Source organism: Siphateles boraxobius, unplaced genomic scaffold (assembly GCF_051911475.1).
Source record: "Siphateles boraxobius isolate OS27281-9 unplaced genomic scaffold, OSU_SipBor_1 17, whole genome shotgun sequence".
Lineage (NCBI taxonomy): Eukaryota > Metazoa > Chordata > Actinopteri > Cypriniformes > Leuciscidae > Siphateles > Siphateles boraxobius.
In genome coordinates this window covers 1873121-1899670 of record NW_027508777.1, presented here as the reverse complement: position 1 = coordinate 1899670, position 26550 = coordinate 1873121, and the positions used below count along the sequence as shown (strand labels likewise).

General features: G+C 42.0%; 1 long non-coding RNA gene across 1 annotated transcript; it reads right to left on the bottom strand.

Annotated features, from left to right (window-relative positions):
* Positions 1–1404: 1404 nt before the first annotated feature.
* Positions 1405–26390, bottom strand: LOC143740127 (uncharacterized). The gene is made up of 6 exons (XR_013204754.1): positions 26223–26390; positions 24955–25324; positions 24624–24705; positions 1819–1854; positions 1632–1690; positions 1405–1501 (listed from the first exon to the last, which is right to left on the bottom strand). It is a non-coding gene; the product is annotated as an uncharacterized LOC143740127 (long non-coding RNA).
* Positions 26391–26550: the final 160 nt, after the last annotated feature.

Below are 26550 nucleotides of genomic sequence, written 5' to 3'. Positions count from 1 at the left end.
GCGCTTCTTATGTTGCCGTTCCCCTTGTAGCTCGCGCAAGTGACGATACTCTGTCAACCAATCAGCGTTCTGCAGTGAGTCTAGCTCCTCCCTTTAGTACCGTACTGTGCTAGGTACCCCAACGGAAGGGTACCCAAAAATGGCTCGTTTCCACTGAGCGGTACGGTACGGTACAGTTCGGTACGGTACGCAATTATTTGCGTTTCCACTGTCAAAAGTTGTGAATGGTACCAAAAAGCCGAACCGTACCGTACCACTTTTTGGGTACCCTTCCGTTGGGGTACCTAGCACAGTGGTACGGTACTAAAGGGAGGAGCTAGACTGCAGAACGCTGATTGGTTGACAGAGTATAATCACTTGCGCGAGCTACAAGGGGAATGGCAACATAAGAAGCGCCATTTTTTAATATACAGTTGGAATATAATACTACGGTTATTCTTTCACAAAATGTAGTTTTAAGAGTTTTTGAGGTGAGAATGTAGTTGTTTAAAGCTCAAATCTGCGGTTTATTTATAATGATTTATGATAATTTGATCCATTCCAGGCGATCACCGGGCGCTCGGCGCTCATGTTCCCCACCTGGAACAGCCTTTCCTCGGCTAGTCGTTCTGACGTTTGCCGCTGACTCTGTAGTGGTAATTCGTCTTGTGTATATCTAATGGGTGATCTTTGGTCTCGTGAATCGATAATTCGTTCCCTGGCCAATCGTTTTGGCTGAGGGCTAAGCGAAGTTTCATATATTTAGGCTATAACTTTTCCGTTGTAAAGTTAACGTTAGACTAGCGCTGATTTTGTATATTTGACTGAATTGTTTGCTTTATTTCTTATTGTATAGCTTCTTTTAACGTTACCTTTTTGTGGTGTTTTATAACATATTTCGTTTTATTGTTGCCTAAAATGTACATGCAGAGCGAGCTGAGTGACGCTTTCAAGAACGCGCTGTTCCATTTGGAGAATTACCGGACTCGCGTCCTCGGGAGTCCTTCTGCTGAGAACTTTACATACGTGGTATTGAGAAATGCCTAATGTCGGCGCTTGTCTTCTTGTGACAAACATGCCGAGAAGCAAGGACAAGATCTGCTGTATCCCATCCATTGGTGTTTATTTTGTCGCTTTCTTCTTAAAATGACGTTGACCGCTTCTTTCCGGCAAACACCACGCCTATCAAGTAGGGTACTGTTGGCGGTGGAAACGCTAGCTGGATCATGGTTTACTGACCCGACCCGAACCGTACAGTACCGTACCGTACTGTTCAGTGGAAACGAGCCAAAAGTGGTACGGTACGGTTTGGCTTTTTGGTACCATTCACAACTTTTGACAGTGGAAACGCAAATAATTGCGTACCGTACCGAACTGTACCGTACCGTACCGCTCAGTGGAAACGAGCCATTAGTGCCCCAGATTGCCACTGCCAACTCCTTCACTATAAGGAATCCCGAGTGCTGTTTTGGATCCTTGACCAGGCCACTCTACGCACTCGAACGTCTCCCCCCAAGTGAATCTGACAAAATTAAAAACAAAAATAATCAAGGTACTAGATTGTACATATGCATACAAAATTCATTAAAAACTTTAAGTGTACTGGTTCTTATATTAATCTATGCACACAGATGACAAGGGTAATGCTGTACCTCATCTCCTTTTGAAGATAGAGAGGGGTCCACCTCATTCAAACAGCCAGACTCTGCAACTATATAGAAAATAATGTAAATATACTCAATATACATATTTACCCACTTGCATCAGGGCCTATACTTTGGTAAATATGGACCATGATAGATTTCAGATATCTGTGAGTAATATATTTTTTGCACTTACTTTGTAAGGTCTCCTTTAGGCTAGGTGGTCTAGGATCTTTGACAATTAGAAAGAGAACAAACATATCACAAATATGATAGATGATGGAAAACATGACAACAAAGAATATACTTTGTAAACCCTCAAAGATCACAGCTGAAGCACTCCAATAAGACTCATAGTCATCCCCAATCCCAAAGCAGTGTGCTGAAATTTGAATTTGCTACACGCACCACCCCCTCCCAAGAGGAGAAATCTTGGAGATCTCCTTAATAAACGGAGGTCTGAAATCTCTGCCCCTTTACCGATCAGAGGGTGTGCTGACACGGAGTAAAGCCTTGTTTATACTCGACGCGTCCGCATGAACGCGAAGGTGCGTGCGCTAAAAATTATGGCATTGCGGTGTGGGCGGTCGTGCGCGTTGGGTGCGTAAGACCCCATTTCGCTTGCCGGTGTGCACGGCTTTTTTTGTAAAAGCGCGCGATGCGCATTCCGAGGATGAACGACTTCAAGCCGAATCTGCCGAGCATGTACATCTCACCACACCAGTTTCCGCGTCTAGATTGCAAAGTTCATTGCAAAGTTGTTTTCGTTAAGGTTTAGTTTACTGTGTGTGATTTATTTAAAACAAAGCACGTTCATTGCAAAGTTTTTATTTTTGGTTTAGGATTTGTTTACTGTGTGTGGCCCAGGAGGACCTATAATGGTCTTCCCTAAGGGCCCCGGTCCTTGAACGAAGGGGTTTCTTGGTCAGTACAGTAACAACAAATAGCGCTGTTTTCATTTGTTTCAAACCATTTCTATTATTATGATTTTTATTAGACTATTATTTCTAGACTTATTTTACATTTGATAATTCAATTTATGTATCTAAGTTAGATTTTCCTAAAAAACATAATGCACTGCTTATTTCAATTGTATTTTTCTTCTGTTGTATTTATCTATGCTTGTAATTTGTTAATAATTTTCTATGCAGATTCACTTTTGAATAGATTTCACTCCCAAATTAGTCTATGATTATTTTCAAATAGACCTAAATAAATAATCTGATGAAATTGTTTTTATATTGCAATATATATAGCAGAAAAACAAAATATGTATTTAAGTTTTTCAATATCATGCAGCCCTAATATTGAGCATATCTTAAATTGAACCTGGATTGATAATTTGTGATACCAGATGAGATGTATGTATATATAATAGATTTTGAACTGTACTATTTTTGTATTGCAGGTTATAATAAAGACATTTAATTATACATTTTTTTTAAATATCTTGTAAATAACTTTGCTTAATATTAACATTCTTATTAGTAGTATATAAATGCTACAAAATTTTCATCATGAGCTATTGGCATGTGAATGAACATAATGAGAATAGAGAGTGAAAAAAAAAACAGCTCTATCTAAAACTTTTTAATCAAGTCAAAGGAGTACCAGCTCCTGTTGTAAAGTTATAGTGCATAGTACACACACATGCAGGGCCGGCACTCCGCACACACACATCACGCACTGCGCGTAGGGCACCAAGTGCTTGGGGGGGCACCAAAAAATCTGGGTCGTGAAAAATCATCACAATAGGCTACTAGTATAAATAACAAATAAAATATGTCTAAAGCATGTTAATATACAAAAGCAATACACAAGTAATATAGGCCTAGACCAAATTAGTCGAGAAAAAGGTGAATCTCCTGTGCCAGTCTCCCTCTGGTGCCCCCCTTCCCCACCTCCCAGTGATCTGTTCGATTATGCCTTAATCAATGTCAAATTTGGCAGACACCGACCTCAGGCATGGCCTCGAAAAGGTACCAAGAGTCGTGGGCGGAAAAAAGGAAAAAGAAGCGACAGCGGGATGATAGGTCCGTGTACTTGTCGGCCAACGGATTTTCGTTTTGAAAGGAAAAAAAAAAATAGATGGAAATCAAAATACGTCGTAATCCTTAATTCTGCATTGGTATTGTTCGTGACCCGGAAGCGATCGTAAGTAGTAAGCGGTTGTCATAGATATAGGCCGTTTCTCAATACCAACAAGTATACGCAAACTTCGGACTTGCCAAGTTCGACTCAGGAGAACAAACTCCCGAGGACGAGAGGACGCAAGTCCGGTTATTCTGCAAATGGAACAGCGCGTTCTTGATCGCGTCACTCAGCACGCCCTGGCTAGTCCAGTTATATCTTTATGTATATTTTAGGCAACAATAAAACGAAATATGGTATAAAATACAACTCTGCCTCTTTTCATCAACAATAAAACGAAATATGTAATAAATCACTCTGCCTCTTTTCATTTAAAAAAAATCTTCAACATATTAATGGCCACACAAATGTGTTTCAGGCAATGCACATTGATTATCTTCACTGCATATATTTATACAACACGAAATATAAAACACAACCCTGCTTCTTTTTGTTTTCATTTTAAAAATATGTAACATTAGTGATCATTAAAACTGACATTTAACAAACAGAGACAGGGTGTCATTTTATTTTATTATACATGTACATACATTTAAGAGAATGCATAAAATATATAAAATATTCGATATATTTTAGAATATAAAATTACACAACCCTGTCTTTTTTGTTAAATGTCAGTTTTAATGATCAATAATATCCAATATAAAAGTATAAGTAGCCTAATAGGTATAAGAAGCTATACAATGCATAACAATAAAGCAAACAACGGAAGTCAAACAAAAGTCAGCTCTCTAATCCACCTTATTCTGCTCTAAACAATGGGCGCCGCCATGACGACGACTCCGGTTGCCTACTTCCGGTTCGTACTGTATTAGCAGTGAGAGAATGAGTTCAGGCTCTACATGTAGACTACATGTGCTGTTGTTGGTTGTTTTAACAATTCATAGAAGATAAAAAAACTTTTTAGAAACTGGGTGCTTTGAGCATAAGATAAAAAGGAGAGAATGCCTATGTCTGGTTCGTATCAGCTACATTCAATACCAGAGAGCAGTGCTCGAAGTGGGGCGGTACTCACCGGTACGCAGTACCGGCACTTCTACATTTTACTCTTAAGCGTACCTGCACTTTTTCTTGCGTACCGCTACTTCTCGCATGTAGCCGGTACTCGATCACTGACAGAAAAGGCGCCAGTGTCACGCCCGTTGATATACTTCATTTTCAGTGCGTATGCAGTGCGTATTTTTTCCGCACCCATGTTAACAGGTTCGAGCTTTCACACAGCATGCGCATGCGGTCCGTCAATGCACTCCTGGTGCTGTGCGTATATAGCAGTGCAGAGATCGTTCCGAGTCTATTTTTGCTGTGCTGCACGCGGGGAATTAAAGTGACAGCTCATGGTTCGTGGTCAAAACACAGATTGACATGAAAATATAATAATATCACCATAAATGCATTTAATTAAATAAAATGTAGTAATCTAAATGTATTTTTGGACTTGCAGGCTTGGAGGAGTTCCGTTTTCCGCATGACTTGTTTAATACATTTATGTTGTTAATAAATAACAATAAGTTTTGTTATAAGTTTTGTTTTTCACTGTAGAAATCTCAAATGCCATGATTTGCCAATGCAAGAGAGTACCGGCACCTTTCTTTTCCCACTTCAAGCACTGCCAGAGAGTAGACGTTTTTGGTTAGCTGCGCTAAAACTGAAGCATCCAACGAAAAAGGCGTAATACGTTACCAGTAGGGATGGGCATTTCAAGCAAAAATAATATTCGAAGATAGCTGGGTATTATGCAATTAATATTCGAGAATCGCACCCCTCCATCACATCACGCACACATGCATGTAAAGGCTATAGGCTACACACCAGAGCATGTGAGCAAGGTGGAGCTGTGTGACGCTTAAATATAAGTTAAACAAAAAAAACTAAACTTACGTTTTATATTTAAGTTTCACAATATAATGTTTTTATTTTATTTTATTATTTCATCTATGTTGATTATATGAAAAGGGAACCGAGTCAGATATGATCATAAGATGCCCAATATATCGGAAAACATTTGGAATGGCTCAGACATGATTTTGAACACTTATCAAGTTTTGTTTTGTAGAAAGCCTTTCTTTAAAGTGAATTTCGTTTAGTATAAATTGTATCTTCATTTTGATCAATGTTTTATCAACAAATTGCCTGGAATAATAAATAGAAGCACAAATAGGCCTAGTAGATATACAGGACACGGAGGCGCGGGCGCGTGAACTGGAGCGCGTCTTATTAATCAACGCAAATTCAGCGTATAAGTTACTTGCCTCACATACATGATAAGTATATCTATAGAAAGCTTGAAATGTGTACTTTTAAACAAAATGATTAAAAACGAGCAGAAATGGGCTGCTCTCTGCTTATGTAGGCTATAGGTTAATTCGTATGAAGTGTGCATTTCTCTCTATAGGCGCGTTCACTACTGAGAAGATGGCGAGTCAGCATCATCAAATTTATCTTTGCAGTCGACACTTACAGAAAACACTAGTTATTAATAAACAATTCAAATGTTTAATGCATTATCATTACTTTTGCTGGTGTCACGGATCACAGAGGAATCAGACAAGATGGTAAGTTATCAGTGTTTATTTTGCAGAAGGATTGCGGTCGGAGATAACAGGTGAGAAGAAGTAACATAGAAAGTTCAATGAAGCTTAGCTGTGGTTTTAAGTCTCTCTCTTTCTTTCCCTCTCTTGCAGGTGGCGTGGCGATGGCTGGTACGGATGGGTTGATCCAAGATGAGTGAAGCGACGGTAAGTAGAAGGTAAGTGATCGGGAAGTCTGTGAGCCATGGAATGACGAGACCAGACAAGTGACTGCAGTGAAGGTGAGTGTTTTATAGTCCATATGGTTGATGGGACACAGGTGACGGTGATAGTACTCAGGGGATAATGAACGGGGAAAAGTCTGGTTGGGTGAAAGGGAACGAGTGGGCGGAGATGGTGATCTGGATGATGTAACCCTGACAGTACCCCCCCCTCCCGAGGCGGCTCTTGACGCCTGAGACGGGCGCTGCCGGCGGCGAGGTCGACCACGACCCCTGAGAGCCGGACGATCCGGATGATCACTGTGGAACTGGGTGAGTAGCGTTGGATCCAAGATGTCATCTCGCAGGACCCAGGAACATTCCTCTGGTCCGTAGTCCTCCCAGTCCACCAGGTACTCCAGCCGAGGACCTCGCCGCCGAGAATCCATGATAGAGCGGACTCGATAAATGGGCTCCTCTTCAACGGGAACGGGAGGAGGTACGTCAGTGGGAAGGTTATCTGAGGGAACAGGGGGGACAGGGTCAGTGAAGGGTTTAAGTAAGGAAACATGGAATGAAGGAGCAATCCTGAAATGAGGGGGAAGATTGAGCCTGTAGGTCACTTCGTTCAACTGCCTCTGGATGGTGAATGGTCCGATGAATCGAGGACTCAGCTTACGGCAAGGTAGACGGAGACGGATGTCTCGAGTCGACAACCACACCTTTTGACCTGGCTGATACTGAGGGGTGTCGAGTCGGTGACGGTCCGCTTGTTCCTTGTGTCTCCGTACTGCCTGCTGTAGATGCACATGAGCTGAGTCCCATACCCCCTCGCTCTGATGGAACCAGAAGTCGACAGCTGGAACCTCCGAGGGCTCACCCGACCAAGGAAAGAGTGGAGGCTGGTAACCAAGGATACACTGGAAGGGGGTGAGCCCGGTGGTGTTCTGCCGCAGAGAGTTTTGGGCATACTCAGCCCATGGGAGGTAACGGTTCCAGCTGTCCTGGTACTGATGGCAGTACGTCCGCAGGTAACGTCCAATCTCCTGAATCTTCCGCTCAGTCTGGCCGTTAGTCTGCGGATGGTAGCCTGAGGAAAGGCTGATGGTGACCCCGAGGAGTTTGAAGAAGGCTTGCCATACTCTTGAGATGAACTGAGGTCCCCGATCCGAGACGATATCCTCTGGGAGGCCGAAGTTCCTAAAGACGTTGTGGAATAGAGCTTCAGATGCTTGTAACGCAGTGGGAAGACCAGGTAAGGGAATCAGCTTACAACCTTTAGAGAACCTGTCCACAACAACGAATACGCAGGTAAAGCCTTCTGAATTGGGTAGATCAGTCATGAAATCGACACCAATGTGTGACCATGGTCGCCTGGGAAGAGGTAACGGCACGAGCTTGCCTTCTGGGACTCTCCTCGGGGTGTTGGTGATGGCACAGACTGAACAACCGCGGATGAACCTGGAGACATCTCTGGAGATGGACGGCCACCAGTACCGTTGACTGAGGAGCGAGAGGGTACGCTTGCTACCCGGATGTCCAGAGCCCGGAAGGGAGTGAGCGGAGTCCAGAAGGGGAGTACGTAGATGTGGAGGTACGAAAATACGCCCTTCTGGACCTCCCGGCGGAGCGGGTTGACGTGTCAGTTCCTGGGCGATCTGTTGGTCAACCTCCCAGACGATTGGACTGAGGATTATGGCTGGAGGGAGGATAGGTTCGGGATGAAGATCTTCAACAGAGGTGTGATGGAGTCGTGAAAGTGCATCAGCCTTGCAATTCTTACTCCCGGGACGATATGACACCACAAAGTTGAAGCGTGTGAAGAATAGAGCCCAGCGGGCTTGTCTAGGGTTCAGTCTTTTAGCCTCCCTTAAGTACTCCAAGTTGCGATGATCGGTGATTACTGTGAATTGATGGTTAGCTCCCTCCAGCCAGTGCCTCCACTCCTCAAGGGCCAGTTTGATGGCCAGCAGCTCTCGGTTACCGACGTCATAGTTCCGCTCCGCCGGGGCTAATTTCTTGGAGAAGAAGGCGCATGGAAGGAGTTTGGGTGGCTCACCCTGCCGCTGAGAGAGAACTGCTCCTACTCCAGTAGATGAGGCATCTACCTCTACCACAAACGGAAGGTCCGGGTTTGGATGAATGAGGATGGGAGCAGTGATGAAAGTTTCCTTTAAACGCTGGAAGGCCTGTACTGCGGAGGGAGATAGGGACAGAGACTTGGGCCGTCCCTTGAGGGAAGAAGTGAGGGGAGCACTGATATGACTGTAGTTCCGGATGAATCGTCTATAGAAGTTCGCGAACCCCAGGAATCGTTGCAGTTCCTTTACGGAGGAGGGTTGTGGCCAGTTCTGGATAGTTTCCACCTTCCTCTGGTCCATTTGGATGCCCTGTTGGTTGATGACATAACCCAGGAAGTGAACGGTAGAGGTGTGAAATTCGCACTTCTCCAGCTTCAGATATAACCTGTGTGCTCTCAGCTTCTCGAGGACCTGGATGACATGTTGATGGTGCTCAGACATAGAAGAAGAGTATATGAGTATATCATCAATGTAGACGATTACAAAACGGTTGAGGAACTCTCGAAGGACTTCATTCATATGACCTTGGAAGACGGCAGGAGCGTTGGACAGTCCGAAAGGCATGACCTGATACTCGTAGTGGCCCGAGGGGGTCACAAAGGCAGTTTTCCACTCATCTCCATGCCGGATTCGGATCAGATTATACGCACTTCTAAGGTCCAGTTTGGAGAAAATGCGTGCACCACGCAGCTGTTCCAGGGCGGCAGGTACCAGAGGAAGGGGATAGCTGAATTTGACAGTCTGAGAGTTAAGATGACGGTAATCGATACAGGGCCGCAAGCCTCCGTCCTTTTTGGCCACAAAGAAGAAGCTCGAAGCGGCAGGGGAGGTAGATGGTCGAATAAACTGCTGATGTAAAGCTTCCTTCACATACTCCTCCATGGCCTTCTGTTCCGGGATGGACAGAGGATATATACGACCTTTGCGAAGGGTGGCTCCGGGTAGCAAGTCGATGGCGCAGTCCCATGGCCGGTGTGGAGGTAGTTTGGTTGCCAGTTCCTTACTGAATACGTCCTGGAATGCCTGGTACTCCACTGGGATTTCGCCTTGAACTTGGACTTCAGGGCTTTCCACCGAAGTAGAACAGACAGGAACTCTAGTTTCCCCCGCGGGTGACTTGGAACGGGACGAAGAATGAACCTTCTGGATGGAACTGAGGCAGGATCTATGGCAATCTTCACCCCAACGGAGTACCTCTCCAGTTCCCCAGTGGAGTACCGGCTGATGTTGTACTAACCAGGGACGTCCCAGGATGATATCCGCGGTGGACTCCTCCAGCACCATAAGAGAAATTTCCTCAGAGTGTAAACAGCCGATACGAAGAGTTAGAGTGGGTGTATAATGGCGAATTTGACCACGACCTAATGGCTTGCCTTGTATGGTTTGGACGGGAAGATCTCGGCACAGACGGCGTCGCCGAATATTCAACTTTTGGAGAAACTGGGTGGATATGAAGTTCCCCGCAGACCCGGAGTCAATGAGGGCTTGCGCTGGGAGACAAACACAGGAGGTTAATACATGTACTCTGGTACGTGTGAGAGGCTCAATCTTCGGGGAGAGTTGAATGGCACTTACCGCCTGTCGCGGAGGTCGTACAGGGCAAGAACTGAGGAGATGCTTGTCGGAAGCACAGTATAGACAGAGGGAATGTTGAAATCTGCGCTGGCGTTCAGCTGTAGAAAGGTGGGTGGAGTCTACTTCCATTGGAACTGGTGCTGGAGGAGTGACTGAAGGCGCCGGAGGCGGAGAACTTACAGTGGGTCCAAACCTATCACAAGCGGTGAGACGCTGGGCTGTACGGATTGTCTGCTGGATCAGATTCTCTAACCCCATGCTGTCCTTATACACCACCAACAGCTGGCGGACGTTGGAATTCAAACCATGACGAAAGGCGGTGATCAGGGCGGTTTCATTCCAGCCGCTAGCTGCGGCTAGTGTGCGGAACTGAAGCGTATACGAACTCACTGAAGAATTTCCTTGACGGAGGTTATAGAGTTGGTCGTGAATGGACAGTTCTGATATTGTTTGCCCAAAAACCTCTTTAAAGTGCTGTTTAAAACTTGAGAAGGATTTGACCACCGGGGCATCTGAATCCCACAATGACTGTGCCCACCGAAGTGCTTGACCAGATAACAGTGAGATAATGAAAGCCACCCGGGCGGTATCACTACGGAACTGATGCTCATTCATGGAGATATACAAGGATACCTGGAGAAGAAACCCACTGCAGTTCTCCGCCTCACCAGAGTAGGGCGCTGGCCGGGCCATGGGACTCGCAGAGGCAGTGAACGAAGCAGCGGGAGGTTGCGGAAGTGGAGGTGGTGGAAAGAGTGCCGCGGCGACCGGAGGATTAGCCGCTGAGGAATCCTCTTCTAAATCCGACTGATTCTGCATAATTACTCCTTTCTGTGGTCTGGTCTTCTGTCACGGATCACAGAGGAATCAGACAAGATGGTAAGTTATCAGTGTTTATTTTGCAGAAGGATTGCGGTCGGAGATAACAGGTGAGAAGAAGTAACATAGAAAGTTCAATGAAGCTTAGCTGTGGTTTTAAGTCTCTCTCTTTCTTTCCCTCTCTTGCAGGTGGCGTGGCGATGGCTGGTACGGATGGGTTGATCCAAGATGAGTGAAGCGACGGTAAGTAGAAGGTAAGTGATCGGGAAGTCTGTGAGCCATGGAATGACGAGACCAGACAAGTGACTGCAGTGAAGGTGAGTGTTTTATAGTCCATATGGTTGATGGGACACAGGTGACGGTGATTAGTACTCAGGGGATAATGAACGGGGAAAAGTCTGGTTGGGTGAAAGGGAACGAGTGGGCGCAGATGGTGATCTGGATGATGTAACCCTGACAGCTGGGTTTTTTTGTGGCAAGCTTATGCGTGCGTTGAGATGCAGAATAGGCAATATATTACGAAAACGCTCATTATGGTTTAGCATTCTCTCCCATATAGTATACATAACTTTCAACCCAACTTCAGTCGTGCACGGGCAGGGCCAGCCCTACTTATTTCACATATTTTCTAACCAGCACATCACTGCGGGCGTTCTGATCAAGCGGCGCTTAATCTTCATAAAGCTTCGAACCGGAAAAGGATAACCGGCTTCCGGTTCAAACCCGCTATGAATCACGGGTAAATTCGCTAACCAGGAAAAAGGTGGATAGGCCACAAAGTTAAAGTTAAATAGCCTAAATATATAAAGTTATGAAACTTTACTTTGCCCTCAGCCAAAACGATTTGCTATGGAACAAACTATAGATTAATGACACCAAAGATCGACTTATACACAAGACAAATTATATCTCATGTTTAACCATTAGACTAAAGACATCAGAGCCAGCGGCAAACATCAGAAGCACTAACCGAGGAAAAGCTGTTCCAATCGGGGTTAATGAGCACTGAACGCCCGGTGATCGCCTGGATCTCATAACTCCGAAAACATCAGATACATTTTTCAAATAGGGCGGGTCTTGGCGTGGCGGGAGAAACTTCCGGGTCACGAAAAAATACCAGTGCAGAATTAGTGTTTATATCTATGGAATTAAGGAATACGATTTATAGCCTACATACGTATTTTGATTTCCATCTGTTGTGAACTTTTTCTTCTCAAGTGTAGAAAAGATAGAGTTGCAGACCAGGAGATTGTTGAGGTATAAGTTCTTTATTTCGTCGCTGTAGTCATCTCAATCAAGTGTGACTTCTTGAGTCAAACATTGTAATATATATACATTATAAGAGGGAGGGATTACATTGTGATGGTGGAAACTCGTATACCAGTTTAGGAACCTGTATTAAAAGAGAGAGGGAAAAACTTATTCAAACCCTGAGACTCCAGAACAGGAGTGACAGGACTCTCTCTTGCTAAGACAAAAGCTCGCGAGAGTCTCCAAGAGTTTCATTAACATGTTTCATTTAACTTACAATAGAAAGAAAACCCGTCTGACAGCTGTATATAGAGACACAGAATAAGACAGGAGTTTCGTGCTCCACAGCTGAATGCTAAATTCAAGTTACAGGCCTTTCTCAGTTTATATATGAAATTAAATTAAACATTTGACAAAGTTGTATTCCTTCAATTCCCCCTTTGGGAGTTCTAAATAACTCCCACACTATATACAAATTTAAACAATTAAAAATTCATTCTTGTAACTTGTGATAGTTACAGGCACATAATGCACTCTGTGTTTGCTTTTCTGTAATTGCATGCTGACACAGAAAACAAACATGCAATCAGGGTTTGTGAAGTTCTTACGGATAATAGTCTTTTCTGGTTGGAACTGTGATTTTCTCGTGAGAGGCGTGATTAATTTGTTGAATGAAGCACTGGATACTGTGGACGCATAGATAGTACGCCAGTAGAACAAACAACAACATAATTGCTATTTCCTTTATCCACAGCCAGGGTTTACCAATCAAGTTTCCGAACCATGAAGACTTATCTTCAGTCATCTGATGTAATTTTGCTCAAAGATCAAGAATGTCTTGTTGGATTTTGTTCAAGTTCTCTGTTGGATCCATTAACCCGGTGCAGCACTCAGGTCCGATGATGGTGCAGGCTCCTCCTTGCGTCGCTAGAATGTAATCCAAGGCCACTCTGCTCTGTAAGATCATTATCTTGTGCGAAGCGAGAGTGTCCGTGATGTTACCAAGGGCCAAAGCCGTATCATTGGCCAATTTCTGTACAGAATTCGATAAGCTTCTGACTTGATCAAGGGCTTGCATGACACCATAAGATGGTATTAATGCTCCAAGAGTTCTTGACCACCATGTTTGTGCACAAGTGAGTCCTGGAATGAAGCCATCTGCTTCGTTAGTGGTAGGAGCTGAATTTTGTAGCTGTGGGGAGCTTGGGGTGGAGTGTGTATTTTCTCTGATAGCTGGTAGAACATAAACAAGGGTGCACCTTCCGTTGAATTGGCTGGGGAGGATGCTGTAGACAGAAGTTCCACATAACCAAAAAGTGTCAGCTGGTGGAGAGATCATACACAACTGATTTATTGCAAAAAAATTGGGTAGGGATGGGTTTCTGGAGAAACACTCTGTTAAGTCATTTTCCTCTTTCTTATCTGTGGTAGTAACGTACACATGGGATTATGTTCCTCATTTAATCACAAAGCTGTAACATTCACGGGGAATTTCACCCAGTGGAGTCGATGCTGGAGCATAATTTTCCACGCACCAATAGAACATCATTGGCTGGAGTAGATCTGTCATGATGGGAGTAGCTGAAGTTAGGTTGCAGGATGGTAATCCTGGAATGCAACACAGAGAAGCGGGAGGAATTGTTATGTTGTGACATGTATCCTTGTATAATCCACTGGTATGATGATTGAATAAGGTACACGTGTCACATTTGGAGATAGGGTGGGCCACCCATGGGATTCCTGCTCCTACTGAAGGTGCGTGTGGCATGCAAACGTTCTTCCCAGCCAACAAGGCATTTCTTGACATATTCATCAGCTCTAAGAATATGTTGTTTCTGGAGTCCACACTTTGTGCGATGTCTATGATGCTTAGTAGAACGACAATCTTGATCATGTTGATGGATGACTGAAGGTTTCGTATGTGAGTCTCTGCGTTGTGTATTTTTTTTTCTTTCGTGATAGTTGGTTCGGTAGTGGGTCTAGTTGTTCTAGTTGAAGGCCTATGAGGGATTCTTCACCGAAGGGTTGGCCCTCCGACGCCTGTTGCAATCGGTTCTTCCCTCGGCTCCCAACTGGTTCGTGTCCTATCCTATCCCTGTTGGAGCAGGAACAACCTTACAGTGTGACACATGAGTCCAGGTTTTCCTTCCCTGACACAATACTGCAGCTGCTGTAATCAACATCACTTGATGTGGCCCATGCCACTTAGGTTCTAACGGCTTGTTTCTGAATGACTTTATCATGACCCATTGACCTCGGATGATTGTGTGTCCACCTTCTGGTGGAGTCTGCCAACATGACTCAACTCTCCCTCTGGCACTCTGTACCGCCTTTGTTAGGTTTTCACAGTAAGCAATCAGGGCATCTGAGGCAATGTGTACATCAGCATTTCTAAGATCAATCACACCTGGCATCTGCATGGGGCGACCAGTAATAATCTCATGAGGGCTCAGTCCTACTGTTCTGTTAGGTGATGATCTCATACTACACAGTACTGCTGGCAGTGCTTCGACCCATGGTACCCCTTCCTGATGCATTTTGCTTAGTCTGGTTTTGATTGTTCTGTTTGATCGTTCAACCTGTCCTGATGCTTGTGGCCTGTATTGGCAGTGAAGGTTCCACTTAATCTGCAACATTCTAGACACTTCCTTGACTATCTGTCCTCTGAAGTGTGTACCTTGATCTGAGTCAATGCAATCTGGTAATCCCCATCTGGGAATGAAATCAGTGACAAGACATTTAGCAGTATGTGCAGCTGTAGCACGCCCTGTTGGATAAGCTTCTACCCATCTTGAGAACATGTCTATTACTACCAAAACATCAGTTTTTCCCTTACAACGAGGCAATGATATGTAATCAACTTGCAGGTGACGAAATGGTCCTGGTGGAGCTGGGGTATGTGCTGCTGGTGTAGTGGCTGCTGGTATATCATTATTTTTCTGACATGTAACACACCTCTTGGCTGTTTCTGTGGCTACATTTCTGAATTTTGGATTCCACCACTGATTTGAGAACCTGTGATTCATCGTTGCTGGACCACTGTGACCCAAATGGTGTATTTGTTGAGCCAAATATGGCAACAGTGATTCGGGAGCAACATACTTTCCCCCTTTGGTCCAGCAACCGGATGAATCCACGGTGGCTCCTTTGTCTAACCATGTCCATGCTTCATACAGAGGAACGTCTTTGTACAGATCAATTATTGATTCAGGAGGCATAATTGTCTTCTGTGCTGCACTACCTGAACACACTTGTACAGTTGCATAGAACAAGCCTGTTTAGCTGCCATATCAGCAAGAGCATTACCTTTAGCTTCCGTAGTATTAGTTGTGAGATGTGCTTTCACTTTGATCACTGCTAATTTCTTTGGAAGTTTCATGGAAAACATTAGATCTTTCACTAATTCAGCATTCTTAATGGGGGATCCAGCAGAAGTTAGAAACTGTCTGGTTTGCCAAATGACACCAAAATCATGAATTACCCCAAAAGCATATCTGGAATCTGTGTAGATATTAGCAACTGATCCTGAAGCTAGCGTGCATGCTCTTGTTAGGGCTACTAGTTCTGCAGCTTGAGCTGAAAAATGATCTGGAAGACGTCCTGAAGCTAACACTTCCCTGGTGGACGTTACTGCATAACCTGCTCGTCTGTTACCTTCAATTACTTGAGCTGAACCGTCAACAAACAACTCAAATTCTGAATTCTCTGTGGGAGTTTCTTTTACTTCACTCATAGGTGTATATGTAAGCGTAACAATCGTGTGTCATTTCTCCTTCATCCTCTAACAAAACTTCAGTCATAGCAGACATCATACATGAGGACGGATTCGTGACAGGTGCACGCTGTAAGACAATATTCGGGGCTGTGAGAGTTGCTAACCAATTTCCCCAGCGAGAGGAAGTGACAGAAGTGACTTTTGCTTGATTCATTAATGCGGACACTGCGTGCGGACATCTTACGTTTAAAGACTGTCCTAACACCATTCCTGATGAAGCCTGAAGCGCTAGATGCACTGCCTGTACTGCTCTGAGGCATGGGCCCATACCTTGAGCTACTATGTCAAGTTTACCAGAATAGTAATGAATTGGGCGTAAATTGCCCCCATGATCTTGCATTAGACAAGCAGTCATGAAGCTTAAATGTTCATGGACATAAAGCACAAATGGTCTATCAGTTTGGGCAATTCCTAATGCTGGTGCTTGACATAGTGCTCTCTTCAAATCATTGAACGCTTTGAGGTGACATTCTTCCATTCAAACAGTATCAGAATCTTTACCATGGCCTTTCAACAAGTCATAGAGCGGCTGTGCAATTGAGGCATAGTCTTCAATCCAAGGTCTACAGTAACCTGCTGTTCCTAAAAATGATCTGAGTGTTTTAATGGTAGTAGGCGGGGGTATGGCTTTGACTGAAGCCGCTCGATCCTGTGCAATGGATCTATTTCCTGCACCAATTGTTTGACCCAGAAATGTGACTTGCTTTTTAGCCATTTGAGCTTTGTGAAAGCTGTATTTGTGTCCTTTCTTATGTAAATAGTCCAACAATGATGCCAATTCAGTTTAATGTACCTCGTGATCTGTTGAGGCAATCAAAATATCATCGACATATTGGATCATAGTGGACTGTTTTACCGGACATTCTGGGTCACACAAATCACGTCTGACAGCCTGATGGTATATGGTTGGGGAGTTTTGAAATCCCTGTTTGCAAACGTGTCCACTGTTATTGCTCATAGTCAACTGTGAAAGCTAACCATGGCTGGCTGTCAGACTGCAACGGTACAGAAAAGAATCCATTAGACATATCAATTACTGAAAAAATCTTACTCTCTAATGGTATGCCATTACAAATTGTGGAAGGATCTGCCACTAGAGGGGTGATTTATCAATATTTTTATTGGCTACTCTGTAGTCTATTGTAAGTCTCCATGTCCCATTGGATTTCTTGATGGGCCATATGGGCGAGTTACAGGGACTATTGGTTTTAACTAGCACTCCCTGCATCAGCAACTTTTCTACAATAGGTTTGATCCCCTGTATAGCTTCCTTATTGATCGGATATTGTTTGGTGACCGGGGGTGAAGTCCCCGTCAATTTTATTGGTTCTACACCTGTCAACAAACCACAATCATCCTTGTCTTTAGCCCAAATTGGATGATTCTGTAAGAAAGCATACTCTGGAGGGATTACATTATTGGTAGAAACTTGTGCTGAGGAAATTTGAATGCTAGCAGATTCTGAGGACATGTCTAAAATTAGATGTACCTGTCTCAGGAGATCCATGCCTAAAATTGCACCTGTGTTTAATGGAGCACATAGCAGTTTTGTAGTCAGAGTTTTAGGGCCAAATTGTACCTCTATGGGCGGGGTTTCATACAAAACAGATTCTTCACCTACTACGCCAGTTAAAGAAAGTTTGGTTTTCTTGTACGGTATGTCTAAACCTTTAGCCAATTTTGTAGGAATTATTGTAATCTCTGCACCTGTATCACGCAAAAAATCAATTTCTTTCTCTCGTATGCTACCTTTCACAAAAATTATTTTGTCATTATGATGGATTACAGGTGAAAGGTAGCTACTCACAGCCCCAACAATTAGTTTTTTTCCTGGTCTTTTTGTGCTCTTAGAAGAGCCTGAACTAGCTGTCCTAAAGTTTCAGTGGACACTTGCGGAACTATTTCAGGGTTGTATGCAGGCTGAGAAGGAGCAGAATTATGCATAGCATTTCTTTTTGTATCTTGCAACTTCTTCCTACACTCTTTCTCCCAATGTCCTAATTTTCCACAGTAGTGGCATTTGCCTTCTTTTTTAGACCACCTGTTTACTGGTGGCGTTGTGCTAAATGTAGCTGCTGCTGCTACTCTCACTTTGGCTTTAACATCAGCATCTCTTTCCATTGCTGCCAAACGGTCTAAGTTACTTCTGAGAGTTCTGTTAGACCAAGCTATATCTAGGAATGGCAAAGCTCTTCTGTATTCAGCAACAAGACCATCTGACCAGATACGAATCAGTGGTCCTTTGTCATCAAGCACACTTTCAGAGTCATCCACTATTCCACTGTACGTTACGGCTGACTGACAAAACCTCTCAGTATATTCGCACACATTTTCATCTTTCTTTTGTACACAGCTAGTAATTCTAGACCAATCTATTTTGGGCCCTATGATATTTTTTAGGATTTTCAAAACACCTTCTCTCATATCGCTTCTACTGGCATGTTGTAGTTCAGAAGTCACGGCAGATTCAAAACTGTGGAATTCAGTTTCAGTTAAAATTTGTAACATTAACTGTGTGACCCCTGTTAACGATATGTCATATAGACGCATTTTGCTGATTAATGTTCTTCTAAATTCAGAAAACTGTTTACGTGCTGAAGGTAGGCTCTGGGACAGTCGCTCTATGTCTTTAGGTCCAAGTGCTTTTGCAACAGTTTGGATTTAGACAACAGAAGAGTTGGGAGGAACACTTTCAGTTCCCTCAATTCCCTGCGATCTCTTTCTAGCACCACAAACATTTACTGAATTTACAGGCACATCAATTACTGGGCGGAGAGCCGCATCTGTTTCAAAGAGCGCTCGTAAATCAGGGTAAATGTTATCCGGTTGATTAACTTCTTCTACATCATTTTTTTCTATAGGTTTGTTGCGGTTCAATTTCTTAGTCAAAGAAGAAATTCTAGCACGTAGCTCTTTGTTCTCTTTTTCTAGTTCTGAGTTATGCTGAGACTGTTGTGTAGCTACTGCTAAACCAAATTCTCTATGGTAGCATAATATCCCTTTCACATTTTTTTTGCGGATACTTGCTCCAAGCACCTTTTTACACTTATCTACCGACCAAATCTTGTCTGGATGAATCTCATATTTCTGTGTTAGTTCTTGTCTAACTTTTTCTGTGACTATTAGGTTCATTTGTTCTCCTAACAGTGTTTTAAATTCACTATCTGACCACAAAGGGGTCGCAAGACCACCTTTTTCCATTGTTGGAACCAGCCGAGCATTTCTTCTAACCATTTTGTGATGTTTCTTTATCACACAATCAAAAACACTAAAACTTCTCTGATCAACAGAGGATACACTTGTTAACACAGATCAACTATTGTTAACCTTCTTTGACAGAGCAAAGGGTAACACAAATTACTAGCACTTTACGCTAATCTTCCCTGATTGAATCAGAGGATACAAACAACTTCCCTGAATATTCAGAGGATAAAACCAAAATATTATTAGCACGTAATGCTAACCTTCTCTGTGACCAGAGGGTAACCAAACCAATATATTAACACGTAGGCTAATGTTAAAACTCCCCTGCCTGACAAAAACAGAGGATATCTTTCATTTCTAAAAGCAAACTTTTAAAGGGTAACTTTAGTTAGCAAACTCTACAGCTGTCTGTTAACTCTTTTCTCTGGCGGCGCAGAGGAAAACACATTTTTACCGGTCTGCAGTTGTTCTTTGAATAGAGTGAAACTCACCAAATCTTTAGTTGTACGGAAAGATTCCGGCTGGAACTCAGTCAGAAAGATAATTCTTTGTTGAAATCTTTGTTGAGCTTGAAGTTTCAAGATTCAGTCTGGAATTCAGTCTTTGTTGAAATCTTTTGTTGAGATTCAGTTCTGGATTCAGGTGTTTCAGCTCCATCCGGCTCACGGCACCATCTGTTGTGAACTTTTTCTTCTCAAGTGTAGAAAAGATAGAGTTGCAGACCAGTAGATTGTTGAGGTATAAGTTCTTTATTTCGTCGCTGTAGTCATCTCAATCAAGTCTGACTTCTTGAGTCAAACATTGTAATATATATACATTATAAGAGGGAGGGATTACATTGTGATGGTGGAAACTCATATACCAGTTTAGGAACCTGTATTAAAAGAGAGAGGGAAAAACTTATTCAAACCCTGAGACTCCAGAACAGGAGTGACAGGACTCTCTCTTGCTAAGACAAATGCTCGCGAGAGTCTCCAAAGAGTTTCATTAACATGTTTCATTTAACTTACAATAGAAAGAAAACATGTCTGACAGCTGTATATAGAGACACAGAATAAGACAGGAGTTTCGTGCTCCACAGCTGAATGCTAAATTCAAGTTACAGAACTTTCTCAGTTTATATATGAAACTAAATTAAACATTTGACAACAAACAAAGTTGTATTCCTTCACCATCTATAAACAAATGAAGGACAATTGGATAACGAGATTGCTTTTCGTTTTCCGTTTTTTGATATCAAAACAGTTTATCGATACTGCGGTCTTCCTTAATTTGGCCCCAGGGCCCGTTTAATACTGGGTTTCGGTACCCATCCCTACATATGGGTGAGTTCAAACGGATGAAAGCCTGTTGTGTTCTGTCTCTTGGTTTGTGATAATGGCAGCTACATTCATGGTCAAAATGAATGGCACCCCTGGTAAATATGATCAAAACTGGCTGTAAAAAATAAATCTGCATTGTTTATCCTTTTGATCTTTCATTCAAAAAATTTGCAAAATTCTAAACTTTCACTGAAGTAAAAGAATTGAAAGTGTGTGTGTGTGTGGGGGGGGGGGGGGGGGTCACGTTATTAAATAAATGTTTTTCTCTAAAACACGTTGGCTACAATTATTGGCAACCCTATATTTTTTTTTTACAAATAAAATATGTCTGAAGTATATTCCCATTCATATTTACTTTTTTTTTTTAGCACACCAGGGTGACTAGGAACATGACATTGTCCAGCCATGACTTCTTGTTTCACAGGAGTTTAAATATGAGGAAACACAAAACCAAATCCCCTTAATCATTCATCACAATGAGTAAAACCAAAGAATATAGTTCTGATGTGCATTAAAAGATTGTTGACCATCACAAAATAGAACGTGGCTGTAAGAAAATAGCTAAAGAATTGAAAATCCCCATTTTGACCGTCAGGGCAATAATTAAGAAGTTCCAATCAACTAAAGATGTTATGAATCTGCCAGGAAGAGGACGTGTGTCTATATTGCCTTAATGCACAGTGAGGAGGAGAGTTTGAGTGGCCAACAACTCTTCAAGGATTAAAGATGGAGAATTGCAGAGATTAGTTGAGTCTTGGGAGTCATAAAGCCTAAAATTTTTTTTAAAGAAAACCCTACATCACCACATGTTGTTCGGGAGGGTTTCAAGAAAAATCCTCCTCCTCGTCCAAAAACAAACTCCAGCATATTCAGTTTTCAGATGCGACTGGATCTTTAAAAGGGACTGGATTCTATGGTCAGATGAAACAAAAAAAGGACTTTTTGGCAGCAAACCCACCAGATGTGTTTGGTACAAACAGGGATAAAAAGTACCCCATGCCTACGGTTAAATATACTGCTGGATCTTATATGTTGTGGGCCTATTTTTTTGATGGAGGTGCTGGACTTCTTGTTCAGATACATGGTATTATGGATTCTAGCAAATACCAACAGATAACAAATCAAAACCTGACTGCATCTGCTAGAAATATTATAATGCTCGGATCTTCCATCATAGGAAAAGTTGTCTTCAATCAGCTGAACAAATTCTTAAGCTCAAATGGACACTTTGAGAATTTTCAATCTGGTTTCCGACCGCACCACAGCACAGAGACAGCGCTCATAAAGATAATAAAAGATATTCGCTTAAATACTGATACAAGCAAATTATCAGTGCTGGTACTATTCGACCTCAGTGCTGCATTTGACACTGTCGATCACAGCATACTTCTTGACAGGCTGGAAAACTGGGTCGGGTTTTCTGGTATAGTCCTAAAATGGTTCAGGTCATACTTGGTAGGGGGAGGTTATTGTGTGAGTATAGGAGACCATAAGTCTGAGTGGACATCCATGACATGCGGAGTCCCTCAAGGCTCAATTCTTGCGCCACTCCTATTCTACCTGTACATGCTCCCAATGAGCCAAATAAAGAGAAATAACCAAATCGCTTACCACAGCTATGCAGAAGATACACAGCTCTACTTAGCCCTATCGCCTAACGATTACAGCCCCAACTCTCTGTTCCAATGCATTGATGAAGTAAACAATTGGATGTGCCAAAACTTTCTTCAGTTAAACAAAGACAAAATTCAATTCAATTCAATTCAATTCAAATTTATTTGTATAGCGCTTTTCACAATACACATTGTCTCAAAGCAGCTTAACAGAAAGTGCATTTCGGAAATTTTCATAGAAAAATACAGTTAGTTAATCATGTATTAATTTATGGCATAACATATCGCCGGCTTTGAGTCGTCTCTTCACAGGCGTCGAGTCGTCTCTTCACAGGCGTTGGGGCATCTGAAGTCTCCGTGAGAGGCTGGATACAAACTGGCGCTGACGAACACTATTTACCTTGGGACTAGCGTCCCGAGATAACAGCAGAAAGGCAGATGGGAAATAATTAGCATAGCTGATGTTCATAATGTTAATGGATTCGAACTGATTCAGCAGTAGTATTAAAGGTTAAGCATTAAGTGAATGCTTGGTTAAAGAGATGCGTCTTTAATTTAGTTTTAAACTGGGACAGCGAGTCTGAGTCTCGAAAAATATCAGGAAGGCTATTCCAGAGTTTAGGAGCTAAATGTGAGAACGCCCTCCCTCCTTTAGTGGACTTAGATATCCTAGGAATGACCAGAAGCCTCAAATTTAGTGATCTTAAAGAGCGTGATGGATTGTATGGCGATAGAAGGTCTGTTAAATACACAGGAGCTAAACCATTTAGGGCTTTATAGGTCAGTAGGAATACTTTGTAATTGATACGTAACTTAATAGGTAACCAGTGTAGAGATGATAAAACTGAAGTCATTGCGTTTGGAAACAAAGATGAAGTTCTCAAGGTGGATGCATACCTTCAGTCTAGGGGTCAAACAACTAAAAATCAAGTCAGGAATCTTGGTGTGTCTCTGGAGTCAGACCTTAGTTTCAGTAGTCATGTCAAAGCAATAACTAAATCAGCATACTATCACCTGAAAAATATTGCAAGAATTAGATGTTTTGTTTCCAGTCAAGACTTAGAGAAACTTGTGCATGCTTTCATCACCAGCAGGGTGGATTATTGTAATGGACTCCTCACTGGCCTTCCCAAAAAGAACATAAGACAGGTGCAGCTTATACAGAACGCTGCCGCCAGGATTCTGAGCAGAACCAGAAAATATGAACACATCACACCACTCCTCAGGGCTTTACACTGGCTGCCAGTTACATATAGGATTGATTTTAAAGTATTATTACTGGTATATAAATCATTCAATGGCCTAGGACCTCAATACATTGCAGATATGCTCACTGAATATAAACCCAACAGATCACTCAGATCATTAAGATCACATCAGCTAGAAATACCAAGGGTTCACTCTAAGCATGGCGAGTCCGCTTTTAGCTACTATAACAGCCGCAGCTGGAACCAGCTTCCAGAATGTGCTCCTACAGTAGTCACATTCAAATCCAGACTCAAAACACATCTGTTTAACTGTGCATTTAATTAATGAGCACTGTGCCACTGTTCGTCCGACTGTTTGTACTGTATTCTATTTTATGTTTTTAATTATTCTGATTTCTTTTGATTATTTCTGTATTTTATCTTTTACTCTAAACTGTTTTAATTATTCTGATTTCTTTTGATTATTTTAATTTCTTCTATGTAAAGCACTTTGAGTGTACCATTGTGTATGAAATGTGCTATATAAATAAACTTGCCTTGCCTTCCCTTGCCTTCCCTTGCCTTCCATCAGGACAACGGTCCAAAACAAACATCAAAATCAATACAAAAATGGGTAACTGAGCACAAAATGAAGCTTCTGCCCAGTCCCCTAAACTGAACCCTATAGAAAATGAGTGGGCTGAACTGAAGAAGAGAAGCATTTACCTGACACTTTTATCCAAAGCAACTTACAATTGCTATATTTCAGAGGTCGCATGCCTCTGGAGCACCTAGGGGTTAAGTGTCTTGTTCAGGGACACATTGGTGTCTCACAGTGGATTCGAACCCAGGTTTCTCACACCAGAGGCATGTGTCTTATCCACTGCACCATCACCACCCCACGAAGCACCAACATGAACTTGTGAATCTGCAGATCTGGAGAGATTCTGTAATGGTCTCTGATCTCAGGTCAGTTGTTCTCCAAACTCATCAGGCATTATAGGAGAAAACTCAGAGCTGTTCTCTTGGCAAAAGGAGGTTGCAAAAAGTATTTAATAACAGGGAGCCAATAATTATGACCAGCGTGTTTTGGAGAAAAGCATTTATTTCATAATCTAATTTCTCCTCCACTTTCAATTATTTTACTTCAATGAAAGGTTAGATTTTTGCGAATTTTTTGAATGAAAGATCATAAGGATAAACTTTTTAAAGAGGATATATTTTTTAGAGTAAATTTTTATCATATTTACCAGGGGTGCCATTAATTCTGACCATGACTGTATTGTGAAACTCACCTTCTTCATCTACTGCGTGTGGATGACATCAAGATCTTGTCCTGAAGAATCACAGGGCCAAACGCTAGGGATTATATCTCATCTGGCGACAAGAGCATAGCCATAACTTTAAGAACTCTAATGATATCTTTACCCCCTGATATTGCATTGGGAATATACATTCAAATATTTTAAAGGCTAAGAGTATGAGCCACGAGTAAGCTGGCCAGATATCTGTGAAAAATAACCTAATGTGCCTAAAGTTGTCGACCCCCTGACCAACATTCAGCATTTATAAGTAAAAAGAATTTCAGTATTTATCAGTAAAAAATACATACAAATAAATAAATACCTTTGAGTTGGACAGTATGGTGTCTGTCTCATTGGCCAACATAATTCAAAACAGACCTAGAGAAATAAAATATACCAATGACCATGATATCCTGTTAACATAATAGCTACATGAATTATTAGAACTACGACCATTATATGTGTCGCTTATTATTTAGCTGATTATTTAGCCTACAGGCTTCTCAAGGATAATCTCATTGAAAAAACCTGGAGTTAATGATTTTAAAAAGTGAGATTTCTTTCAAAAGCATGAATCTTACCGACCCCAAACTTTTGAAAAAAGTAGTGCACTGTATGTTTAAGGTTTTGCTCATGGATAGCTGTGGAGATTGTCTTGGACAGGGGGTGCAGAAGGCCATCAGCATGATGATCTAGGAACATAACATGAAATTTGTCACAGAGCCAACAATGTTACATAGGATTTACAATAGTCAAGTCAAGTCATCCTCATTTATATAGCGCTTTTAACAATGTAGATTGTTTCAAAGCAACTTTACAGAGATAAACATATAATTTAAGGTAACAGAGATTGGTTTGGTTTTATAGTAGTTCTTGAAAAATGTTTTTTTCCAGCTAAAGTTAATTTTGATTGATTCACTTCCGTCTAAATGATCATTTGTTATTAAATTAGTGGCAGCTAAGACGACACCGTTCTCTCTAAACAGACTTTAAACGTGAACCTGTGATAGACGCTGATGGCGTTCACATGCGCATTAAGAATTGATTCTATAATTATGTGTGTTTGAATATATGTGCGCAGGTTTGTAATTCCTTACAAACCATGCCTAAACAAACTACTTGTCTTGACTATAAATTTTGTTGCAGAATTTTATTTCATCTTATCACTTTGGGTAGGTACGCAAACCGAAAAATTCCACAACGCTTTATCTGTAGAGTGGTATAGGGATCCTCCATAGGGAGAGGCTGGTTGGCACTTCAGCACTTCACAATAGAATATAGGGTTTATTACACGGAACCAAGGCTAGAGCAGAGGTGAAATGCAGAAAAGATATAAATATATATATAAAATCTTAAGATAATAGATATTGTGAAATAAATGCATATGACATTATTATGATGATTATTAAACAATAATGCACCCTTATTGTAGAGGTTTCACTTTCTTTTGATCAATATTTGTAAGTGAAATTACCAGCAAAACAAAACTATCAAAAACTGTTATCTAACGTTACACAAATGTGGTTAAAACCCCAAACTTTCATAAACAAGAGCTCCAGTCTAACGTTATTAGAGTTAACCTTAACTTACCTCTTCTGGAAACGGTTGAGATGCAAATGGACTTTTTCGAAGACACAACACCATTTCTATAAAGTAAATATTCAACAAAAGCGTATTAATTACATGTAAGGAAGGTGTCAGGACCGTTTGTATGTATTATTTGTGTGATTTTATTGATTAAACTTACCTGAAAGCAGTGAAAACGTCTCGGGTTACGACTGTAACCCTTGTTCCCCGAGAAGGGAACGAGACACTGCGTCGTCGTTGTGACGACACTACGGAGAACGCCTTTAGCGTAACGCATCTAAAGTATGAATGAAATCTGTCCAATCCTGATTGGTGCTGTGCCATGACGTAG